Raw genomic sequence first — 24,769 nt, 5'->3', positions numbered from 1 at the left:
CTCTGGGGTCTCTTTAATAACAGCATTAATTCCATTCATGAAGGGTCCATCCACCCTCATGACCTAATTACCTTTCAAAGGGCCCACCTCCTAATGCCATCACACTGGGCATTAGGTTTTCAACATACAAATTTGGAGAGAACACAAACATTTAATCTACAGCAGTGGGTTTATGTATGGTGATATATGGTTCATTATGGAGTATATTCCTGACAGAAAAAAACTCCTGCTTTCACTGGTCATTAATGAGAGTAGTTTCTGGCTCTGTACATTTCAAACCTCATGTCTCCTTCATCGCTCACCTATTTCTTATGCCAGGTCATGCAAAGCATGTTGATGCTGTGCTATGACTTCTGGGCTCTGCATCTTTGGGGTCTGATGCTGAGTGAGTCAGTACAGTGGGCAGTAGAAATATCTGGGACACCGTTTGTACACTGTAACCTCACTAGACACGGAAGTGACTGCAGACCCTGTAAATATATCTCAGGAAACCCAAACTAAATGCTGTCCCAATCCAATTTCCCTCAACCAGATCTCCAAAATACTGGTGGCTATTTCAAATACACCAGCTACCAAATAGGGGAAGTATTGAGAGAAGTTGGAGTGGACAAAGACAGTGGTCCTAACCAATTGCATGTAAATATCTTACTTTTCTAAACTTTACAAAACATGTGGCCAAGTGAACATATTACCTAGGCCCCACCCCGGGTATTGGAAGGAACCCATGCAAATGAGGAACTCTAAAGCTTAAGGTTCGTCAGTATCACGGTAAACTTGTGTCTCGTTGGATGATAAAAGGTAGTCAACACATCATTACCCCTCCCCATAAGCTCTTCTGGGGCAGTGCCTCCTAGGACTCCTATGCCCAGCATCCAGGGCACGGCTGCGCTTGCAGGGTGTGCTCAACCAATGCTTGACAACCAGTACACTTTATTCACCGTACGCAACTTGACTTAACTACACTTTAGATGGGTTTTTATTTGAAGCAGTTCCAATTTTTTAAAATAGAAAAATAGACAATATTTGCAATACTCTGACAGGATTTCTTAAAATGTAGTCTATAATAACATACTTCTAAAAATAAAAGAGCTAGAGGTTGGCTTTTGAAATCCAGATAAATTGCATACGAACAATGCCCTCATAATAAATTCAACTACCACTTCATTTACATCAATATTGTACAGATGGACACAAAGGAATTTATTATAAATCTTGGTCTCAATCCACACTCTTCACTAAAGTGTGTTGGGTTTGGATTATTTTTTTTCTTTACCAAATAAAAAAGGAAAGAAAAGAATAAAACCAAACCCCCTCCCACAATAATTTATTATATTTACTTTTTAAACAATTAATTTTTCTCAAAAGACAAAATATGCTGCTATAACCTCTTCTGTCTAGAGAGCAGAAGTAGAAGGCAGACTTTTCCAGGGGCTTGAATATTCTTTGTTCTAAGTAAGATTCTAATAAATGCACACAATTTATAAGTGATGCTTTGAGGACTATCTCACAGAATTTAAAGCAATCCGGGATTTAATAGCAATCAACAGAATCAAGGCAAAGTGAAACTATAACAGCTGAACACACTGGAAAAGTGGAGTTTGAATTGATGCTGCATATTATTCATTTTGACAAGTGCAAACTCACATTGAAGATAGCAGGAGTAGAGACAGGGACTGCAAGGAAGGGTAATACAAATGGATTATTAACACAGAAACAAATCTGACTTTAAACCTGGCATGTCTCTTGGTTAGCAAGAATAATAATAAGGGCTTGAATTCTCATTGTACTTTGCATCGAAAGTAATCAAAGAAGTCCCAAATTTTCCTGGGAGATATGGTAGTCAGTCTACACCAGCTATATCTTCCAAAGGAAACCTATTACCAAATTAAATGTGTGCATGGGTGCAGATAGGCAACATCAAAAACGCACTCAGACACTGAGGAATATGGAAAGTAAAGTTGCAGGGTTCTGCCCGCAAAGGTCACCCAGGCAGCTAATCAGAGATTGGCCCAATTCATATAGTTCAGTGAGGCACTGAGAGCCCTCACAATGCAATGAACTCCAGCAAGTCTCTGAGTTTCTACTGCAGACTAGCCAGGAGAAGCCCTAACAAAACATCTCAGAAAACTGCCTGTGATTGGCAGGGCCCAATGGACTTTCACAAACACTCCAGTAGGATGGAGAGGGCAAAGATAGAATCAGGATTCCAGCTGTGCGCGGTAAACGCCAGGCCGCAGAACGTGTATTGAGCCCACCTGCCGCATGCATACACAGGCACTGTGTCCATGTGTTGTCTCTCTCTCAAAGTAATCCTATGAGGCAAGTGCTATTATTATCCCCATTTTACTAGGAAATTGAAGCACAACGAGGCTGAGGAATTTGAGAGGGTCGCATCTGGTGATGCCGAGACAGTGGCAGAAAAGGAGGAAATTTACTTAGTGGACATAAAGTCTGTCCTTTACAAACGTTTGTATTTTATTTGTTTGCTCACTGGATCTGTGGATTATTCCGAGACTGGCAGATACAGTCAAACTTTCTGGGTTCCAATTTCCCACAGAGTGCGTCCAGTGTCTCTTCTCTCTGGTCAGGTGATTCCTTAGTAAGAAATTTATAAATACAGTTGCTAACCTAATGCCCCAAACTAAACCAAACAAAGGAAGAGAAATCACCGGAATGCACCTACCGGGGAGTCTGCTCCTGGCAGGGAATCATTGCCGTGTCTGCTCTGCGCAGGGGCACCCACAGTCTAATAAAGAGTTAAGGCGGCTGTTCAGTACCGCCGAGGCTGTCACAGGTAGCCATTACTCTAATACCACTGTTCCTCCTGAATTAGTGTCAAGTATGTAAACCCAAATATATATTAGCATAAATATTGAGGAATGTTTAACGCTGTGCTGTATTCTTGATTTATAGGAGGACAAAACAAAACAGATAAATCATTTTCCTTAAGTGCCATGGCAATACATCTTTAAATAACCAGCCCCTCAATTCTGAAGGCACTGGTTTCTCCTTTACCCACATTTGTAATTCTCATTAGTATCCGATGAGAACTGCACCCACCAGGGAGAAATAAAACTGAATGGATACCTTGCTCCTCAGATTTTCAGAGCAACGTGAATAGAGCAGATCTTTTGACTCAGTCATGGTAAAGGAGTGCCAGGAAGAGAAGGAATAGCAAAACGTCAGAAACTCAGAATTAGACGTTCATTAACATTGAACTGCACTAAATTCAGCAAAGGTGGAGATCTTAAATAGATTAGTTTCATATAGGAATGTTGCAGACCATCAGGGAAGGAAGAATATTTAAATGAAAGCAGGTCTTTCTTATCGGCCCTGGAAGTCTGATTTTCAGATCCACCAGGATATACATTGCTCTTTAAGAATTAAAAAGGGGAAGTAATTATCAATAACATAGTCAGCTTGTGAATGTCAGACAGATAAAGTCAAGCTACTTTTAAAAAATCAATGAGATACAGAATCGGAATTCATATTCTAATGGACGGGCACAAGTAAAGAGAGGAAGGCAGAACCCCAGCACAAGACTCAAGATTTTCAAGTTCGGTCCAAAATTTTCTCTCAAGATGCTTCTGAGCACGAAAAATAAGAGTGAAAAAGACTGAGGAGACAACTGCCAGCAATGTGCTAGCTTCTTACCAACTAAGAGCGCTTTGTTAGATATTCAAGATTTTCCTAAACTAGTCCTTAAACTGTTGGTAGTTTAAAATCGGCTGTGGTGGCGTATTTACACTATGGAAATCAGCAAATGCTACAAAGCAGACTCCCCACCCGCCCATCCGCCATTTTACCAGCACACCAGTTGTCAACTCCTAGGATGTGTCCAAATATATTTTTAGCCCAGTTCCAAATTCCTAGACTTCTACTCTCACATTTTTAAATATTGAGTCAAAGTAGTGCACTAGGTGCCAATTCAGTGAATAGAAAATTTGCCGCTTTGTTTAAAATGCATTGGGTAATGAAGATGGCGCCCAGTAAATATGACTGTAAAGGATTACTGTCTGACAAAAAGAGCACTGGCCTGGGAATCCAAGGAAATAAGCTTGACTCCCAGCTCTACCGCTCACCAGCTGAGTGGCCTTAGGCAATTCACTTCACCTTTCTGAGCCTTCCTTTCCTTACTCCTCTACATAACGAGAATAATAATACCTTCCCTGCCTATGTCACAAGATTGTCTTGAGGGTGCACATAAAACCATATTCTAAACTGTGAGGCTCTAAAAAATGTCAGGAAATCCACAAAATTAGTCGTGTATAATATTTTTGCCTTATTTCCTACCCTTTTCTCATAATTTACCCTCTATCATGGCAGATGATTCTATCACCTGTGTTCTGGGGCTGTATCTTGACCCCCAACTGTCCTGTGAGGTCTCAAGAGCAGGGATTAAGGCGTGTGTTTCTTTTGGATGATCCATAAACTAACACAGCTTTACACGCATTGCAGTGCCCAAAACACTGACTTCTCGGAGGGCAGCCCACTCCAGGAATGAATAACCAAGAGTTCTGCAGAACTATAAAGAAATTTAATCCACAGAAAGGTTCTTGTTTATCCCCTCGGTCTCAGCATCTTTTTTGATTCCTCTGATTAGAAATTTCCTCAGATTTGGTCTTTGAACCATCTACAGCCTCTGTTTCAAATCACTCCTCTAAATTCACTGATTCCTGAAGTTCCTATGTCCCCAATGCACAGATTCTTCCCAGTCTACACTGAATTATATGGGTCTTGTCCCAGTAAGCAGCAGAACAAAGATGCCACAGGTCATAAAGTAATCAGGTAATAAATCGATATCAACATCCATTAATCCTGTTCACATCAGTTCTCTACTGTTCTCCTTTGTGCCTTTATTTCTTATTTAGATTTTTACAACCCACTAAAAGGACCCTCTATTTTCTCACTGTGGAATAACATGGAGTAGTGAAGAACATATATAAGATTTTAGTCTCAACAGATCAAGGTTCAAATCCCAACTTGACCACTTAACTAGTTGCATGACTTTAAGGAAAATTATTTCACCTCTCTGAACTTCAGTTTCCTCATCTATGAAATGAGAACAATAAATTTGCTAAGGTAAGGGATGAGAGCCAGCCCTGGTGGTCTAGTTTTAAGATCCGACGCTCTCACCACTACAGTCTGGGTTCGTTTCCCAGTCCAGGAACTATACCACCTGTGTGTCAGTTGTCACACTGTGGTGGCTGTGTGGTGCTGTGATGCTGAAAGTTATGTCACCGGTATTCCAAATCCCAGCAGGGTCACCCACGGTGGACAGGAGCTTCCAGACTAGACAGAATAGGAAGAAGGACCTGGCCATCCATTTCCAAAAACAGTGGTGAAAAAATTGGCCATGAAACCCCTGTGAACAGCAGCGGAGCATTGTCTGATACAGCACCAGAAGGTGAGCGGACGGCACAAAAAGACCAGGCAGGGTTCCGCTCTGCTGTCCACAGGGTTGCTGGGAGCCAGAACCAATCCCACAGCACTAACAATAACAAAGGTATGTGAAAGCACCTAGCATGGTGCCAGACGCAAAGCCCCTCCATACTCACCTCCCCTCACTCCAGAGATGCTTCAGCCCCTACTGCAATCGCTCGGAATAGGAAGACAGTCTAACACATTTGCCTTTCAGCCTCCTGTTGGCAATTAAGAACTAAGCTTTTAACTGGCTGAATTAATTGAGGTAAATCATTGCCTGTTACTGTCTGGCAACAGTTTGGGAATGCTGCCTCTGACTCATCGAGGTTGAATTTGATCCTCCTAGTTGCCACTGTTTCGGGGAGGTTTGGGTTTTCTTCCTCCCCTTCCTTACCCTCGCACCTTTCTTTTTTTCTCGTTAGGTAAACAAACATTTATTGCATGTCTATAAGAGGCAGATAGAGGTTTGTGGGGCCTGAAGTTTATAGGATTTGGGAGACCATCTTATGAGAAAGAACATAAAACTGCAAATACTGAGTTAGGTATAAAAGTGAACATATCTTAGAATGCAAATGGAAGGTACCCTGAGGCTTAACATTTATTCGCTTTCCAGTAAATCTGTGTCAGACGCCTACTGCGTGCCAGGCACCGTGTGAGGCTCTGGGAATACAGGATGAGTGCGACAGACAGTCCCACTCTCTGGATCCAGCAGTCATAATTTTCAGACAATGCTGAGTCTTCTCTTGCCTCCCTGGAGGGCTGCGTGGTCCACACCCTTCTCACAGTTGAAAGCCCTTGAACACCAGCATCCTTTCCTGTTTCTTTTCTACTCTGCACTAGAAAGAACTCAGATCTTCTACACTCGGTGGCTATCTGCTCTCTCAAATTTCCTCCAGCTTGAAAGAGAAGACCACTTTCCCTATAGGTGTTAGTGGCGAGATTCCTGGAATTTTCCTAGAATTGCTCATTTACAGATAAAGACATGGGGTCCGAAAAGTGGAGCAATGCTTTCAAGGAAGAAAGATAGTTATCAATCGGCCGAGATTAAAGCTGGGTGCCCTGCTTTGGGCTATAATGACAGTTCTGTTACACCACATCGTCTCCCCCAGACTTGCTGTCCAAATGAGGAGTAAGAAAAGGCAGACAAACTTTATCCATCCCTGGAGAGGAATCTTAGCAAGCCGGTCCTCTGTGTGCATCATGGATAGCTGTTTCTATTACTTTCTCCGCACTATAACCAATCAGCCTTTAAAATTCCGCGGTTGTCATTTTTGGGTTGTGAGGGTTGTTTTTGACAGCTTTATTTAAAAAATACACCAAGGTCTAAGAAAGAGTTACATCTTTATATGTGTTAAAGATAAACAAAAATTAGACTGTAATTCGTTCTTTTCATTTTAACCTTTATTTTCTCTTTCTCCCTCAAGAACATGGTAGTGTGTGTCTAAAGAGCTGATTCAATCTTGCGAAATTATCGTCTTTTTCTGGTCCGGATATAAGAGTTGGGTGTGTGTAACTGCTGAATCTTTTATCTTAAAGGAACAGGGATTAGCCACTAGATGTTCCTTGAAAATTTATCAATGTCTAATGCATGCAGAATATTGTTTAACATTCAGGACAATATAATCTTGCCTTTTCTTGAACTTCGCCTTTTGATTAAATGGTACTGGCATTCAAGAAATAGAAACAATGATCCCTGAAAAACCATATATATGAGATAGATATTGATTCCATTTTTCGAGTAATAGCAAACCACAACGCTGCTGTGAAATTATCAAATTTGGGTTAGAAAGCCTTAAAGAATGAAGGCTGGGGGGATTTATTGTACAATGAACATATCGCATCTTCGCAACAGCAGAGAAAAAGTATGTAGCAATTGCGGCTGAAAACATCAATGTAAATGTTATTATGCCTTCGCCGTTCTCAGTCATATTGGCTGCTGTCATCTCGCAGTGTTGGTTGATTGTCAGAGGAAAGCAGGGCTGTTGTCTATTGGCTCACCAACGTCATATGATCCCACGGCCTCACTCACGTAAATCACCGAGTGAACTGTTGTGTGAAATCATTCCTACACCCTTTGGTGAATTTGCAGTGTGACAGCTCACACCAGAAATAGATTGGACATCTTCAGACCACATTTACACTTCTGACAATCCATCCAGAAACCCGTGGTTCCTGTGAACCTCAGGACTCCCATTCTTATTTTCTCTAATTCATGTCCCAGGCGGCGTGGTCTTCGCGCCCTCCTGGGCAGATTGCATGCTTCTTTAGTTGTTGAGCCTCTCTTTGCGTCTGTGCAACGTCTCTTTAAGAGATTTCACAATGAACGTTCTGCAGCAGCTCAAACTGCCTTTACAATTGTTGTGATTTCCCCAAATCTGATAAAGAGCTTAGCAACGCATTTCAGTCTTCGTGTTTGGATAATTTATGTGGTGAAGATATAACAAAATCAGGATTGGGAAGACACTGAGACATCTTCTCACCTGCAAAAAAAAAAACAAAACACCACAAACTGCATCTCAGAATCTCAATGTGAACAACATTTTGCTTCACAGATTTCTTATTTTCTCAATACATAACAACATTTTCTTATGGTGAGAGCGAGGGTGAAAAATAATATAACCTTTCCGGAGGACAATTTGGTACTATCCTGAAGGAGAAATTTTGAGATGTGTGCAAAAATATAGTTATAAGAATGTTGAACCAGAGTTGTTTATGACAGCAAAATAGCTACTTATGAATATATGTATTTATAATTATGTGATATATACTTATAATTATAATACTAAAATAAATAAATGGATAAAGGATAGATAGATATGAAAATAACCTAGATGTCTGTCCAAACATGAAATACTCTGCTGTAATTACTGAATTTTTTTGAGATTATGTTTATAATTTTAGCACATCTTAGTAAGCAAGATACCAAACCCAGAAAACATTAATGATTTTTAATACAAAAAATTTAAAATATCTTTGGTGTAGCAAAAAACCACAAAAACAAAACAGGATAAACCAAAGTCAAATGCTCGCAACACGTATGTTGAAAAAAAGTATGTACAAAGAGCTCTTACAGATCAATTTAAGGAGAAAGAGGAGGAGAAGAAGATACTGATAGAAAAATAGTCAAGGAGCATAAACAGATAATTCATGGAAATCCGATGGCTAATAAACAAATGAAAAGATGCCTGGCTTCACCAATAATCAATGAAAAACAAATGAATGCCATAATTCAACATTTTTCAGCAATTAGACTGGGCAAAGGACCAATAATATTCACTCATGGCAAAGGAGGAAGGAAACTGGTGGTGAGAGTTAAATTGGTACCCTCCTGGAGAGCATTTGGAAACACATAAAATAGTACATATATCTATAATAACAATGTAATAATCACTTGCATGTATTGAGTGCTGAATGTCCTTGGGCTAAGTGCTTGCACAGTTACATGTGTTAACCATGTAATCCTCACAGCTGCCCTATGAGCAGTGCTGTGCACTCCACAATTCTAGAAGGCACTGTTCACATAGACTTCTACGTGAATGGTGAGTCCTGGAGGCAGGCAGAGCAGGCTCCCTGACTATGAGGTGGTCTAAGCCCTGAGAGGTTATGTGACTTTCCTATGGTCATGGCAATGGTATGATAGCAAACTAGCACTCTCAAAAAGAAAGAAAAAAAGAACAAAGAAAAAGCTCTGATTTGTAGCATTTGCCAATTCCTGTGGTGTAAACTCTTCCACCGTGGCAGATGTCAAGCTACCAACCTGAGGTCACTGAACTCGGAATGGGAAGAGATGTGCACAAGTGACTCTCAGGGGCCAGCCTCAGCACTCCACAGTTTGTAAGTGGTACAACCAGGATACAAATTCAGGCAGTTTGGCTTCCAAAGCACGTAGCCTTGGCTCAGAATTCTGTACCTAGGACAACACAAAATCTACAAAATACGTGTGGCCAAAGTTACATGCGGACGAATGTTTGTAATGGAGAAAAATTGAAAACAATACAAAAGTTTATTTACTCATTTATCAGTTATTTATTGAGAGCCTATTATGTAGCAGTCACTATGCTGGTGCTGGGGATACAATGGTGACAGTCAGCTCTGTGGACATGGACATGGTTCTAGAGCTGACAGTCCAGTGGAAAGACAGGAGACAAACACTTATGTAAATTGTAACTCATCCAATGAAGGAATATCATAGAAATGGAAAAAATAAATGTGTGAACACACATATATGTATTCTATATATATAAAGATAAAAAGTTTAAAACTTTTAGCATAAATTATCTCATGTAATGTTTTCTTCTTTATTTAAACTGTAAATATGTATGACATAATTAAATATAAAAAATTAGATAAACATCATCGCTGTGCAAAGATGTTTGAGACTGTGGTTTAAAAGAAAGTAGTTATAAAACAGTATGCGTAGTATGATTCCTTTTTACTTTTTTTTAAGGAAGATTAGCCCTGAGCTAACATCTGCTGCCAATCCTCCTCTTTTTGCTGAGGAAGACTGGCCCTGAGCTAACATCCATGCCCATCTTCCCCTATTTTATGTGGGATGCCTACAACAGCGTGCCTTGACAAGCGGTACATAGGTACGCACCCAGGATCCGAACTGGTGAACCCTGGGTCACCAAAGTGGAACGTGCACACTTAACCACTGTGCCACGGGGCCAGCCCCAGTATGATTCCGCTTTTTTAAAAAAATTAATTTTGCATAAGAGAAATGCTGACAAAGATATACACTGAATTGTGAGCTGTGGTTGATTATATAATGCTTTGTCTTCCTCTTTTTGCCTATCTTTACTTAACAGTGTTCTTACTGTGAACATTTGTAGCTTTTGCAATGAGAAAAACAAAAAAATATAATTTTTTCTTTTTGCTAAAGAATATTCACCCTCAACTAACATCTGTTGCCAATCTTCTTCTTTTCGCTTGAGGAAGATTCCCCCTGAGTTAACATCCATGACAATCTCCCTCTATTTTGTAGTGGGTTGCCACCACAGCGTGGGCGCCGATGAATGGTATAGGTCCATGCTGAGGAACCGAACCCGGGCTGCCAAAGCAGAGTGCGCTGAACTCAACCACTAGGCCACGGGGCCGGCCCTAGTATAAATTATTTTTAATAAAAAAAGTAATAAACGAAAAGGTGAACCAGTGAGACCTCTTAGCTTTGCCGCATCAAGAGGCTCAGGGCCACTTTTCTGCAGTAAATCCACTAGAAAGAGTGAGCTGGTGGGATATCTGTTGCCTCGGAAGGATAAATATGGGCTCCCAAGTTTGGAAGTACCGTGACGATTGGTGGAATGTTTCCCCTTTCATCTAGGTGTTTGCCTTCATGTAATAACAGCAACTCAATGAGCTGGTCCAACCCAAGGGGACAAAAAAGAAAGAGAGATGCCCAGTAAACTCCAAACATGAAATCACCTCTCCTGCTGGAAATCACGGTCAGGTTTAAACGAATTCACACATTTTACAAGTATTCCTCTGCTTCCACTTATCATGCCAAAGGTCAATCTACAGTTTACATTCATGTCAATATGACGTGTCCAAACCATTGTAATTCTTAGAAAAACACAATGCACAACTGCACACCAGAAAAACAACCACCCAGCAAGGGGAGAAAATTCAATAGCATTGGGATTGCTCAACAAACCAACAAAAGCCAGGAAATTCAAAGTTAAGTTTTACACTCCCTCCTTAACTCCCTACTATTGTGAAAGAGAAATGAAAGGCACAATGGCGTGTGTTAGGGGTGCAATGTCAGCAGTAACAGCACTTCCAGGCTTTTATTGACTTGTGTCATAACCTTAACATTCTATAAACAGGGCATTTGGCTTAACACCTGGGCCCTTTAAAAAAGAAATATCTTCTGGAAGCCTAGACTAGGGAAACCCAAAGAGGTTCCCAGTCTCTTAGGTATACACAGTAAATCATTCCAGAGAGAGGAAACAGATAAAATTGTTGTTAAGATTACAGCCTTTCTGGCCTCTCGGGAAAATAAATAATTACAACAAAGAAATTCTATTTACTTATGAGACCAGAAGAGACTCCTGAGGAATCTGGCCTACCAGCTAATGACTAGACACATTCTTCCTCAAAGCTTTGCATTTAGGGAATAAAAGTATTGCTCAATGGTACTTAAAAGTGCTAATAGTTTAATGTCTCTTTTCTTACCACTTGCCAAATACCGCAAGCTTCTTTTTGAATGTTCGATGCCTGAGTAAATTGAAATTCCAGCCAATTCAAGGACGACAGAAACACTTTTAGAAGTTAAAAAATAAGTGCAATTTCATTACCAGGCAGGCAACCTAGACCTTTACCTTTTTGTAACGTGGTAGGAAAAGCGTACAGAGGAAATTAGAGAAGTGAGTCCCAAAAAAGTTCCTTTTCATGAATTGGCTTGAGATTCTGAGTAAGGAGAGGCGCTTTGCAGACCCTGAGCACAAGAATCTCCTCCCTGTGGAGAAGCTCTGACCCTCAGGAGGAGGGTGTGGAAAAACCTTCAGCTTCTCCCCACCCACCCTGATGGAAACTCCCCTCTGCTTAACAGTCATGATGAAAGATTGGGGCTCTTTAGGGACCCCTAAGGTTTGGCTCCTAGACCCAAAGTCAAACCAAGGAATGATGTGGGGATCAAGGTTATTCTCCCTGGTAACATACGAGGATTCTGGCAACAGAGCATAAACTTCAATTGAGTGAACTCATTTCTTCTTTGGAATCTTCACTTTAGTAAACATCACTGGTCAGAACTTTTCTTAAATGATTAAATAATAAGCTACTTTAAGGCAAATTCTCGCCATGATCATCGACTATCAAAAGTTATGTAATGAACAGAATAACAGTTACCAATTACTAAGAACGCTTTAAAAGTTAAAGGAATTTTCTCCCATTTTAAGGTTACTTTTTAAAAAATCAGATAATGGGTATAGAATTGTATCAAATGTTTTGGGGACGTTTTTCAAAAAGATCATACATTTTTCCTTCTTGTATTAATATGATGAATAAAATAAAAGATTTCATCATGTTAAAACCACCTAGGCATTTTTGGAGTAAACACAGACCCATTCACATGCAGCTGGCCAAAGTCAGTCACGTGACCACATATAGCTGAAAAGGAGGGGAAGATAGGTTCTTCGTGTGCCCAAAAAGACAAGAAAATGGGTTTGGTGAATAGCTACACAGGCTCTGCAACACCAGCCGTGCCATCTCAGAACCTACAAGAATACCAGGTGCCACGAGGAGGGGTTCCCCGAGGAAAGGACAAGTCACTAGCCTTCTTCTCCATCTCATCCCCAACTCAAAATAACCAGGAAATAAGGATAATCTGGAGTGAGTGGGGTTTAACTGAACTTTCTTACCTCATAAGAATAAGATAATTCTTGGACTCACATCTCAGGACTCTGCTATCATATCAAGAATGGAGAAGGTCTATACTCCCCTATGAGTTGAGTCAGTATATGCCATTACTTATATGTACTATTGTTTGTGTTGTAACTGGAAAATGATCCACATTTTCACATATGTTATGTTGTCTAATAAATGAAATGTATACCTCGTACAGAAACCAAATTGTGTATTTTATTTTTAAAATTAGAAACAGAAAGCAAAGGTAGGGGCCAGCCCCTTAGCCGAGTGGTTAAATTCCCATGCTCCTCTTCAGCAGCCCAGAGTTTCGCCTGTTTAGACCCTGGGTGTGGACCTAGCACTGCTCATCAAGCCATGCTGAGGCAGCGGCCCACATAGCAGAGCCAGGAAGACCTGCAGCTAGAATATACAACTATGTACTGGGGGGATTTGGGAAGAAGAAGAAGGGAAAAAGAACATTGGCAACAGATGTTAGCTTAGGTGCCAATCTTTAAAAAAAAAAAAAAAAAAAGGAAAGCAAAGGTAAAGAAATAACACATTTAGCTGAAAAAGTGAATAATCTATTTTGTAGACATTTTTAAATTGCAATTATGAACTCAATGGATATTGTCTCTAAAGGTAAATTCCATCTAAACATGAGTATGGTGAGTAGGATCTTGTCCCTCTGCCTTGCCCAGGAGCCATTCGTGTGTCTGGCTTCTTCAAACTATCTATTCTATTGACAGAGAATGTAACTTTTCTTTCCTTTCATGCATCAGCCTTAATTTGATTGATCAACTAGATCCTACAGAGACTTGACAACGTCTAAGTGACATTATACAAGGTTAGACTGAAGCCATTGATTGTTCCAGTCCCTAAAGCCATTGATACACACTGCCAGCCAATTCATTTAGAACAAATCATATGACACTGTATGTCCCAGGATGGCAAAAAAGCAACCTTCTATTTTCACATGAAATATTTTTAAAAGATTTGCATATTCTAGAAGGCTGAAAGAAACATTCAAAAGTAGGAAAATATGAATGACAGTTGAATCTCGAAGATGATTCTAAACAGAACATTTTAGAGTACTTCTTCTCTGCCACTGACCCCCTCTCAGACTCTCCTCTCTCTGCTCAGGGTCTGAGGAAATCACCATAATACCTTGCCTCTCCCTGGTAGCTCCCCAATGACAACCTGGAAAAGTTAGGAAATATTTCCTTTTTTCGGATAAGAATTGGGGCATAGAGATCTTAAACAATGTCCCCAAAGTCACTCACAACTGTAGTGAGGGAGTCAAGTACCAACCTCGAGCTCTCTGACGGACCCCATGGCCATGCTCATCCCCGACACCATGGTGCTCTCCCTGTGCTGTCAGGTTTTTGATCCAGAGATGAGTTCCACCAAAAAGAGGCTCACAGGCTCCTCTTTCTCCCACTCTTGGTGCAAAAGCTAAGGCTCATGCACTTTTTGTTTCTCCCAGGACAACAACGGAATCTTTGCCTTATTAAGAGTCTGGAAACTCCACACTTCTTACACGGGAGCTCTTCAAATTCCAGGATTCCATCACTTTCACCACTTCTACTGCCACTGCCCTGCTTCACCACCGCCTCCCTCCTGGATTAGTGTAGTCATCTCCTAACTGCTTCCCCCCACTGCTCCCTCCCTTCTCCCCACTACAGTCTATTCTTAGCCAGACAGATCCTTTGAAATCCTAAGCAAGATCGTGTCACCGCAATACTCAAAACTCCCCAGGTTAACCAAAAACTCAAACCTCAGTGCGATACCACTTCTCACCCACTAGGATGGCTATAAGCAAAAAAGACAGCTAGTATACATGTTGGTCAGGATATGGAGAACCTGGAGCCCTCATACACTGCAGGAGGGAATGTAAAATGGTGCGGCCACTCGGGAAAAAAATCTGGCAATTCCTCAAAAGGTTAAACATAGGACTCAGCAACTCCACTCCTAAGTGAGAAATAGAAGTGAAAACATATGTCCACAAAAACTTGCTCATGAATATTCATAGCAACATTATTCATAATAGCTAAAAAGTGGAAACAACCCAAATGTCCATTAACTGATGAATGGATAAATAAAAAGTGGTATACACACACAATGGAATATTATCCAGTAATAAGTAGCGAAGTACCGATGCATACCAGAATAAGGATAAACTTTAAAAATATAAATGAAAGAAGCTGGTCACAAAAGATCGCATATCATATTATTCCTTTTGCATGAAATGTCCAGAATAGGCAAATCCACAGAGAAAGAAAGTAGATTAGTGGTTGTCTGGCACAGGGGGACTTCGGGGGAATGAGAAATGACTGCTGATGGCTATGGGATTCCTTGTTGGGGAGATAAACACGTTCTGAAATTGATTGTGGTAATGGTTTCACAACTTCGTGAATATACCAAAAGCCATTGAATTGTACACGGTCAGTGGGTGAATTTTATGGTATGTGAATTATATCACAATAATGCTGTTATTTTTTCAAAAAACTCTCCAGGACCAAGCACAGAACCTGTCACATAGTGAGTGTATAAGAAATATTTGTTGAATGAATGAAGCCTTTTCATTTGTAGATCAAATTAATATCACAGAGTGAGTAAGCAGAGTTCAGACAGGGAACTTGGGTCTTGCCTCAATAAATCATTCTTTGGGAGGCCTTCACTGAAACCTCAGAATCTGGTCACTCCCCTTGGTCCAGTCTCCTTCAGTGCTCGCCCTTCCTTTTTTGTCCTATTCCTGTCACATGATTACCTGTACTCCGTGAGGACAGAGGCTGTAGCTGCATCCCCACCACCCCCATCACAGTGCTTGGTGCTCAACTGAGTGCCTGTGTGTGGAATCAATCAATATTTATTTACACCCACTTTCTTTAAACATCTACTTTATGTCAGGCAATACAGTGGATGCTATGGGGACTATAAAAAAGGTTAACAGGCTTCTGAATTGTTTGTCTTGTTATTACAAGCATATACTACTTTTGCAATGCAAAAATAAAATAATGTAAAAAAAGTTCTAAGTCTGGTTTTTTTTGAATATTTGAAAGAAAAAAACATGATAGTTTACTCAGAAGGTCTGTCACTGATATCTGATAAACACAGACATGAACATAGATAATTTGGGTACAAGCCATGACATGCTAAGTGGCAGAATAGAATATATTAAATATGAATGCACTTCCTGGTTTAACCCTTGGCTCAGCCACATATTAATTGAGTAATTTCATGTAGGCTGCTGAGCTGCTTGGAGCCTCAGTTTCCTCATCTGTAATTCGAAGATCCTTACACTGTTACCCCACTTCATAGGGCCCTTCTGATGATAAAACAAGTTAAACAATGTAAATATTCTACAACTTATCAGTAGCAATATTAGCAATATCCACAAAGAGAAAGAGTGGTCTCTACAGAGACCTGGGAAGGAGGTGACCCTTGGCCAAGGGCTTCAGGTTGGTTAATGCCATGGTCTCTGGAGTCAGACCACCCAGGGTTCTGATCCTGGAGTGACCGCTTACTAGCTTGGGGAATTGGGCTGAGTTGCTTCTCATTAGACTCATTTTTTCTTACTGTTAAATGGAGAAATTAAAAGCGTCTACTTTATGGAGGTGTGAATTCAACGAGAAACTGGTATGTTGTATGTGTTCAGCAGATGGTAAGGCTCCCATTGATGGCAGCTGGTACTCAAATCCTGATCCTTAAGAGGGCACTATGCTGAGCACTTTACAACCTGGGTAAAAAGATAACGGGCAAACAACCTTCTAACCAGAGAGAGGCACACAGGCCGCAATGCCCGGTGAAAAATTATTAGCCACCTCATAGTAGTTCATTGTGATCACATCCTACAGCTATCTTCTAAAGACTATCACAGTTACTGAAGCCAAAGTTTTCCTTTCTGGAGCTGGCTTGAAATGCCTTACAGAGAGCATTAAAAGCTTTCTAATAGTTTGGCAACCACTGTCTTCCCCTGCATTGGACTATCAGAAACTTCACCATAATGTTGACCATTGTTAAACAAATTGTAGTCATCCAGAAGAATCGTGTCAATGTTGGGGACAGTATTCTTGTCTGTCTGGTCTCAACAGGACACTGAAGATGTGCTCTAGGTTCCAGAAGGGGAGGAAACCAACAGGCTGTGTGCATCAAGAAACTGCCTTTGGCCTCATCTTAGTTGAAGGGTTTGGGTCACCATTTCCCGCCCTCTCATCTTTGCCATTATATATTCTCTTACTAACTTAATTATGAATTCCTCACCAATTTCCGTGGTTCTCAAACACTAGTGTGCACCAGAATGACCCAGAGAGCTTATGAAAACAGTTGCTGGGTCTCACCCCAGAATTTCTTATTCACCACGCCTGGCATGGGGCACTGGAATTCACGGTTCCATCGATCTCTGGGGTGAAGTGATGCTGCTGGTCTGGGGAGCACACTAGGAGAACCAGTTACCTATCCAAACAAACAGCTGCTTGGGAAAACAAAAAAAAACAACTAAGGCTGCCTTTCTCTTTAAAAGAACTCTGACAGTAGTAGAGCCTTTCAGATAAAGTTCAATGCATACAGCTCTGGAGTCTCTAAAGGGTGGACATTCTGAGAGGCACTGAGTCAGGAGCTGACAGGCTGCAGCTGCTCTGATGAAATATCCTATAATAGCGGCTGCTTGTCTCCACAGACCTCCCTGAGCACAAAGCGTTCCCAGCCCAGCTGCCTGCTCCCAGCTTCCTGGAGTAGAGCAGCAGCTGGCCCCACTTCCCTCTGCTCAGGGGACCCCTGGGTGTGGTGAGGACCTGAGGCCAGTGGACCTCCTCCCCACTTCCTCCCACCTCCTGACGTCAGCTCTCTTCCCCGGGAAGCAGGCTACACTGTCTTGAGGGCCACCACTGGAGGTTTGGTTGCCATGGTAACTGATCCTCTATCTAACAGAGGGGCAGAGGACCCTGGTGTGTGATTTGATGGGTGGGCTACACCATTTCTGTTTTCCCAAATGACAATTATTTCACCACTAGGAACTCCTTTTGGGTTAAGCACTTTTCAATCCAGGAATTCCATCTTACAAAACAGTCCTCGGGAAGAGTGTGGATCCCTTTATCAATGGAGCCTGGCACCGGCCTCAGAGGAGATATTGCCACACCTCACCCATGAAAGGATGCTGACAGCAGCTACTTTGCCTCCCATACAATTGTATCGAAGTACCACTGAGAGGTACTTGCTGAGGGTAGGAAAGGGAGTGACTGTGACCACAACAAACTGAGGTTGGGACCCATAGCTCTTCCTACATGTGGCAATGTTTTTAAAATCTCTTGATCAAAAGTTGAAGACTAGGGATGGTCACCAAGTCCCTTACCAGTCTTCCCATCGTGAAGCTGCGGAGAAACGAAGGAATGTTCTTTGTGATTGGACTCCTACCGAACAGCACAATTTATTGATGCTTCAGGACAAACACACCTTCGTAATTTGTATTTTATTTTGCTATCATCTATTTTAAGATCTTGAATCGGGTTTCAGATAAAAGAACTAAAGCCAGGATGTTTGAGAAATTAACAGATGATATTTAGCAAACATTTTGATGGGTCATAAAGAAACATCTGCAGCCAGTCTGGGACTAGGAGTGGTGTGTTGGGAGAAGGAGGCCCCCGGCCAGCAGCTGCATTAGGTTACAGACCCAAGCTGAGCTAAGGGTTCAGAGCTGATGTCAGTGCAATTCAGTAAGTCCCCAGCAGGGGGAACCCTTTTGCAGTGAACTCTTTTTTTAATAGCTTTGCTCCCCAGCTGCAGACCTTACAAATAATTGGCATTTTGATTTCTCTAACCCTCTGCTTCCTCCTTCAAAGCAGACATTCCCCTCCAGGAAGCTTTCCTCCCACCTCTTATGAAAACGGACAATTTGACGGGAGGTGCTCTTGTGGGGGAGGATTAAGAGCAAAATCTGAGGAAAGAAGACAGTCAGCGAAATTAAATAAATTATGAAGAAGGTTGAATATATACTCACAAAAGTTTAAAGATGGTCTTGCCCGATTTTCTTGACTGACCCAAAGAGCACAAGGAATTCCTAGATTGTCTCTTAAAAGTCTGAGTCAGTAGAGCATCTGGGCATCAGTATTTCATCTCTCAAGGGTCAACTGTGTCAGCTGACACCTCGTCCCTATGTAGAAAGCACCCAGTACTCTCCTGGCAGTGCATAAGTAATCACAATAAATAATCCACTTATCATCCAAAACAATCAGCCCCACTTTAGACAATCCTAAAATGTCTTGGAAGCAAACAATTCAGAAGTGGATGTCAATATTCTTCTCTCAAAACCAGGATCCAGTATTACTAGCCATTACTATTTAAACATTTTAAATAACCTTTTTATTTGTCCTTTGAATAAAATTAGATAGTTTAATTCCTTACACTCACACTTCACAGCTCTGTAGACACATTTAGGCAATATTCTCATTTTAAACTTGCTATGGATTTTGTAATTTGATAGGTGTTTTTTCATTCCTCTTTTAAAGATTTTCTTGCTGGAGTTATTGTCTAGAAAGGGTTTCACTGTTCATACTAGCTGTCTTCTCAGCCACATTTAAAAAGCCAATTCACTCTAGAAATTTTAAGTCATTTAAGCCTCATGAGATAGATGTCCTGTCACCGAGGGGTAAACTGAGGCACAGAGAAATTAATAACTTGTCAGAGTACACAGAACTGGCAGGTAGCCCAGTCAGGTTTTAAACCCAAGAAGTCTGGAACCAAATTCCAAGTACTTAACCACTATGCAATATTATCTATAAGGAAGGGTCCTTGGTTATATACAAACTCAGCTAATAAAAGACTCTTTTAGTTAAATGTGATACCCTATGTAAGGTATCTAGTCCAATGCCTGGCTCATAGTAGATGCTCAATAAAAGTTGGAGAAGGCTAGATGGATGGATGTATATTGACTCTCTGTATTCACTTAGTGAAGAGGTTGAGAGCACAGGGGTAAACAGAACTGGGATATTTCCAGCTCTTTCCATTACTATCTGTGTGGCCTTACTCAACCAACTCAATCACACTAAAATCAGTTTTCCCATCTGGGATAATACTAGTGTTCATTTCACAGAGTTGAGGTCAGGATCAAGGAAATAACGCGTGTGAAGACTTAGCACAGGGTCTGGCGCAGAATAAAAGCTTGCAATTCTTCCTTTCAGTGTCATTTAGACTCAGCTTTATTTAAGGATTTAATCAGTCTATAGTGTCACTTAAGGGCAAATACTTACTCAAATGTTTCCTCAAATAAGGCCAATCAAGAAGCAAGTTCAAGGCTTTTTGGAGAGACACAGAAGCATTTGGTCATCAATATCGAGTGAGGGTTTTGAGATGAAGAGCACTATTAGCAAATCAGTTACGGACTGAAATTTGGCAAGATTTACAGAGCTTCGAGTTCAATACTCCTCCTGTAGCCGATACTTTTTACTGCGTGAAAGAGAAAGCTGGAAACTCTGCCCTTGAGAGGCCTAGAGGATAAAGAAATCAGACAGAATAAGCTCAGATAGGCCACGCTCAGGCCACAGAGAGGAAGGGAAGGTTTCTCCCTCCTTCCCTCTCCTTGCTCCATCTCATCCTAACACTGCTCTTCATTTCGTACCCACTTTCCCTGGCCTGACTCTTCCTCATCACACCTTCTCCTGGAGCAGCCTTTGAATGGTGAAAGAGCATCAGGAGCTGCCTTTGCTGCCCAGGGGCTGTGACAGGGGCCAGGTGGCCTCAGTGAGTGACCAGGGGTGATTGAGGCCTGAGGTGGAGGGAGAGTGACTTCCCTGAAACCACCATAGATGTGTAAGGGCCATGGGCATCTTTACTGAATTGCCTTGCTATAAGAAAAAGGAAATGATATTCAGTCCTAAAAGTTGTATTTTAGACCATTGTGTGAACCGTAATTGTTGACTCAACATCAGTCTAGGGTTTTCCAGCAGTCACATGCCTTGCTGGGAAGTAACACTTGCACAATGTCTTCCTGGGAATGCCATGGACTTATAGGCAACTTTTAAGATGAGATTTTAACATTGCTATTCTCTTCACCATTTCTTGATGGTTTTCTTCTCACTCAAACTGATGAGGATCACATAGTTCCAAAATACATGAAGAAAAAGAAAGAATGCAAGAGACCCTGCTGCTGGTGAGAGCAAGAAATAGTGAAAAACATCAGAATCCCTTAATGACCCACACACAAGCCTGGAGAGTCTGTTTTGTGATATGTGTCTTCATATTGTACATCTCAGGGGCCCCCAAAGGGCAGGTGGGGAACTTTTACCAAAAATTATAAGAAATAAATCCCAAAGAGATTTCACTATACAATTTATTTGTTCATTCACATTATTTTGAGCTCCCATTATGTGCCCAACACGGAGCTAGGAGCTACAGAGAGGACTGAGGCACAGTTGTTACCTTCAAGGAATTTGTGGTCTGGTGGGAGGGAAAGTCAAGGAGCTCAGCCTTCCACAGTGTGAAAAGTGCAATAATGAGGTGTAACAAGGGCCATGGGTACCAGAAAGGAGCTCTGAGAGGGGCATCTAATGTAGCAAGGCTCTCCAGAAAAGCTCTGCAGGGCATCTGACCCTTAGCAGACCCAGTGGACCTAGAGTAGGAAAGGTTCTAGGCATCAGGAACTGCACCAGAGCATGAAAGCATGTGGGGCAATTGGCAACTACAAGAAGCGAAGCTTCTCATGGGAAACCATGCGAGATGACTCCAGAAAGGCGGGCACGGGCCAGATTGTGAAAGTCCATTAGGCCAGACTAAAGAATGAGAATTTTATCTTCTGGACAAAAGGAAAACACTAAGGTATAAGTTTGAGAGTGATATAATCATATTTGATTCTTGGAAAAATTCTGGTAGGAGTGTAGGAGCTTGTTGCCAAGGGTTGGTCTCACGGTAGAAAGACTATTACCCATGCTCACTCTACAAGTCCTTTCCAAAGTGAGTGCTTACTTTACATCAAGCGGAAGTCATGACAGTCCAAACTGGTAGGAGCCCACTGCTCCAACTCTGACCCCTCCTGCCTGTGGCAGATTGAGCAGAGCTGTGAAGTATTTGCAGCTCCTCCCATTAAGAGGTAGTTCCCACTCCTTGAACCAGAGCTGGCCTTATGATTCTCTTTGACCAGTAGAATGTGGCAGAAGTGATGTAATGAGACTTCCAAGCCCAGACCTCAAGGGATCTTGCAGCTTCCACTTTCACCTTCTTGGACAACCACTATCACCATATAGGAGTAAAGCCCAGACCAGCCTCCTTGAGGGTGAAAGACCAAGTGGAGAGGGAGGCCCAGACATTAAGCCATTCCAGCAATTCACTCACGTATGACAGAGACCATCCCCCACCAGCTAGCCTCTGACCAACTCACCAACCAACTGTAGCCACATAGGTGACTCCAGGCAAGAGAAGCAGAAGAACTAGCCAGCTGAACCCAGCACAAAGTACAAAATCAAGAGCAAATTAATGGTTGTTTTACAGTACTATGTCTTAGGGTGGTTGGTTACACAATAGATAACTGGGCCTCCTCAATCCCTGAAAACTGGCACTGGAACAAGCTGTCCAGAGCTTCACTGGAATTAATACTGTCTGGAGGATAAATATACTCCACATACCTTGTAGAAAAAGGGTTTCTGCTAGGATTGTCTGAGCATCTTTCCCTCCAGAGTGCCAATTAGGATGCCTGGATTTCTATAACTTATACCTACCTATAAATGCACAGCCCTGATTGATGGGGCATCAATATTAATTAATAATTCATAGTATGGCCAGACTTTTTTCACATGTAATCACAACTTTAAATCTCAAGAAATGCTTCTGTAGATAGCTGGAAAAGCAGCTTTTCCTTCAAATCCTGACTTTAAAAAAACAAAATTATCTTAGCCTCTCAGGACAGAATTTTGAGAAAGCGTGTGAAAAAGTCAAAGTTGGCCAGAGATGCCATTCTTCTCCTCAGGGCAGGATGCCCCTCCTGCAGAATGTAGCTTTCATGTGAACAGACCCCACCATGGGGACAGACAAGGAGAAGACAAAATGGGCATTCATGGCCTCCCCTGTAAAACACTCGGATTCCATATGGTGGCGAATAGGGGAGGGGCGCTTGAAACCAAGTTGATGTTATGAAATTCACAGCATCTGAATTCCTGCGTGTACATCAAAAGGGAAAGCCTTGTTGCCACACACTTGAACTCATTTTGAACCTGCAGGAATTCTCTGTAGCATGCTACCATGCTTCATCTTTGTCCCATAAATCTAAAGTTAAGTTTTTTTCTTTCTGCTGTCAGTACATCATACCCAAATAGCTAGACATATTTTTACCAAATTTAGAGGATGTGTTTGGGGTGTCCTGACTTGAAAAAATAGGCCCTGGGGTTTCCAAGCATGAAAGTCACTTCGGGAGGCCTCAGGGGGCAGACAAAAATGAGACAAGAAAGACACTTCTAACCACCAATCAGAGACATGGCAAGGAATTAAAACGCCAGGGCCAGAGCAAACAAAACAGAGCTTCAAACGTGAGCCCAAACTGTGATTCATTAAGGGCTCCCACTGCAGGCATCAGTTCTTGAAGGAGCTGCGTCTCTCGAAGCTGCATTTGTGGTGATCCCCAGGTGAGCAGCAGTGGGAGTTACTTAGACAGCAAGGGGTAAGGATTCTTTCCAGCAACATGGGGGAGGCCAATGTGTATCGTAAATACACACGGGCAGTGCCCTTAGAATATGCACTTTTTGGAAACAAAGACATATTCAAAGCTGAGTTTAAACCTGACTAAGAGATGACGTCATATACTTTTTGGTGAGACTTCTCTTCACAGTTGGGTAGTTCATAGCTTCCTCTGTGAACAAGCACAATTTGTTCAATGTAAACTGTTCTATCAGACACCTGCCGTGAACCTGCCAAGACCACTTGCGTGTTTCCGTTGGTATTAAGTAATGTTGTCTGCATATTTACACAAGCGCTCACAGCAGGCATATAATAAACAGCGGTGGGATTAATGGAGGAAAGATTGAATAAGTGAATGAATGAATGTTGTCTGAGGAGCTCTGAAAGGGAGTAACATCTAATAGAACCCTTCGCAGAGGGCCAAACCTTGTTAGCTAGGCTTGAAAGTGAATGGCATCTTTAGTTTCATTACTTAATAGAGTGCTGAGATTTTTCAAACTACATTTAAAGGACCTAAAACATAAAACCGTGCCTTTAAAAGGCCAAGATTACAGCGCTTCCATAACACTTTTCATAAGAACTGTTCGCTTCACGTTTAATATTGGCACTGCCACTGTTCCTGCAATGAATTGACAAAACAGTTCAATACACCTCATTTAGAACCATTATGGGGCATTTCATCAAAGATCTGGTTATGAATGTCTCCAAAGAAAGGATCAATGAGGTTTTTATTATGGTTGGGAGCGATTTCTTTAAGAAAAAAAAAAACCCTGTGAAATAAAGGTGACTAGAATAAAGCATGACTTGGGCAAAGGACGTGTTACATTTTATTCGGTTGAAAGTGAAAATAATTTTTTATTTTTACAATAGTCTATTCCCACATATATTATCCATGTAATTGTTTAGGTTTCAAAACCCACTTGAAGGCAGTTTTACAGGCGGCACAGACAGACTATTCTCAGGAGCTTGTGCTCAGGGACTGCCTTAAAGAGAAAACTGCCTTATAATTAGCACATTTGGTACAGTGGCAACAAAGCACCCCTTGGAGGGCAAATCAGGCCCACAGCTCACCACACTCCTCTCCCAGAAGAGCGTTAGAGCCAGGTCCTGGTGGCTCGTACGTGGTACAATTGGTTCAAGGTTCCTTTGCATTGTGGTCTTAATTAAGGATCCTATGAAACACGGTACGTTTAATCATTTATTTGTGTATCTTCTTTACGCAAAATGCATTAACTTAGCCTTGTGTGGTTCTATTTAGTCCCAGATAGTCTTATAATTTGATAAGAAAAACATTTCTAACTGGCTTTAATATTTTTCCTCAGTTTGTACCTGCCAAGTTAATGATTTGAAG

At 41.5% G+C, this 24,769-nt stretch overlaps 1 long non-coding RNA gene across 1 annotated transcript in view; it reads right to left on the bottom strand.

Annotated features, from left to right (window-relative positions):
* Positions 1–950: 950 nt before the first annotated feature.
* Positions 951–24,769, bottom strand: part of LOC139076644 (uncharacterized) — a 56,955-nt gene continuing 33,136 nt past the window's right edge. Inside the window, exon 6 of the long non-coding RNA XR_011528439.1 lies at positions 951–7,904. This is a non-coding gene — a long non-coding RNA (uncharacterized lncRNA). The remainder of the gene's footprint in view (positions 7,905–24,769) is intronic.

The sequence above is a fragment of the Equus przewalskii genome, chromosome 17 (genome assembly GCF_037783145.1).
Source record: "Equus przewalskii isolate Varuska chromosome 17, EquPr2, whole genome shotgun sequence".
Taxonomy (NCBI): domain Eukaryota; kingdom Metazoa; phylum Chordata; class Mammalia; order Perissodactyla; family Equidae; genus Equus; species Equus przewalskii.
This window is presented reverse-complemented; position numbering and strand designations above follow the sequence as displayed.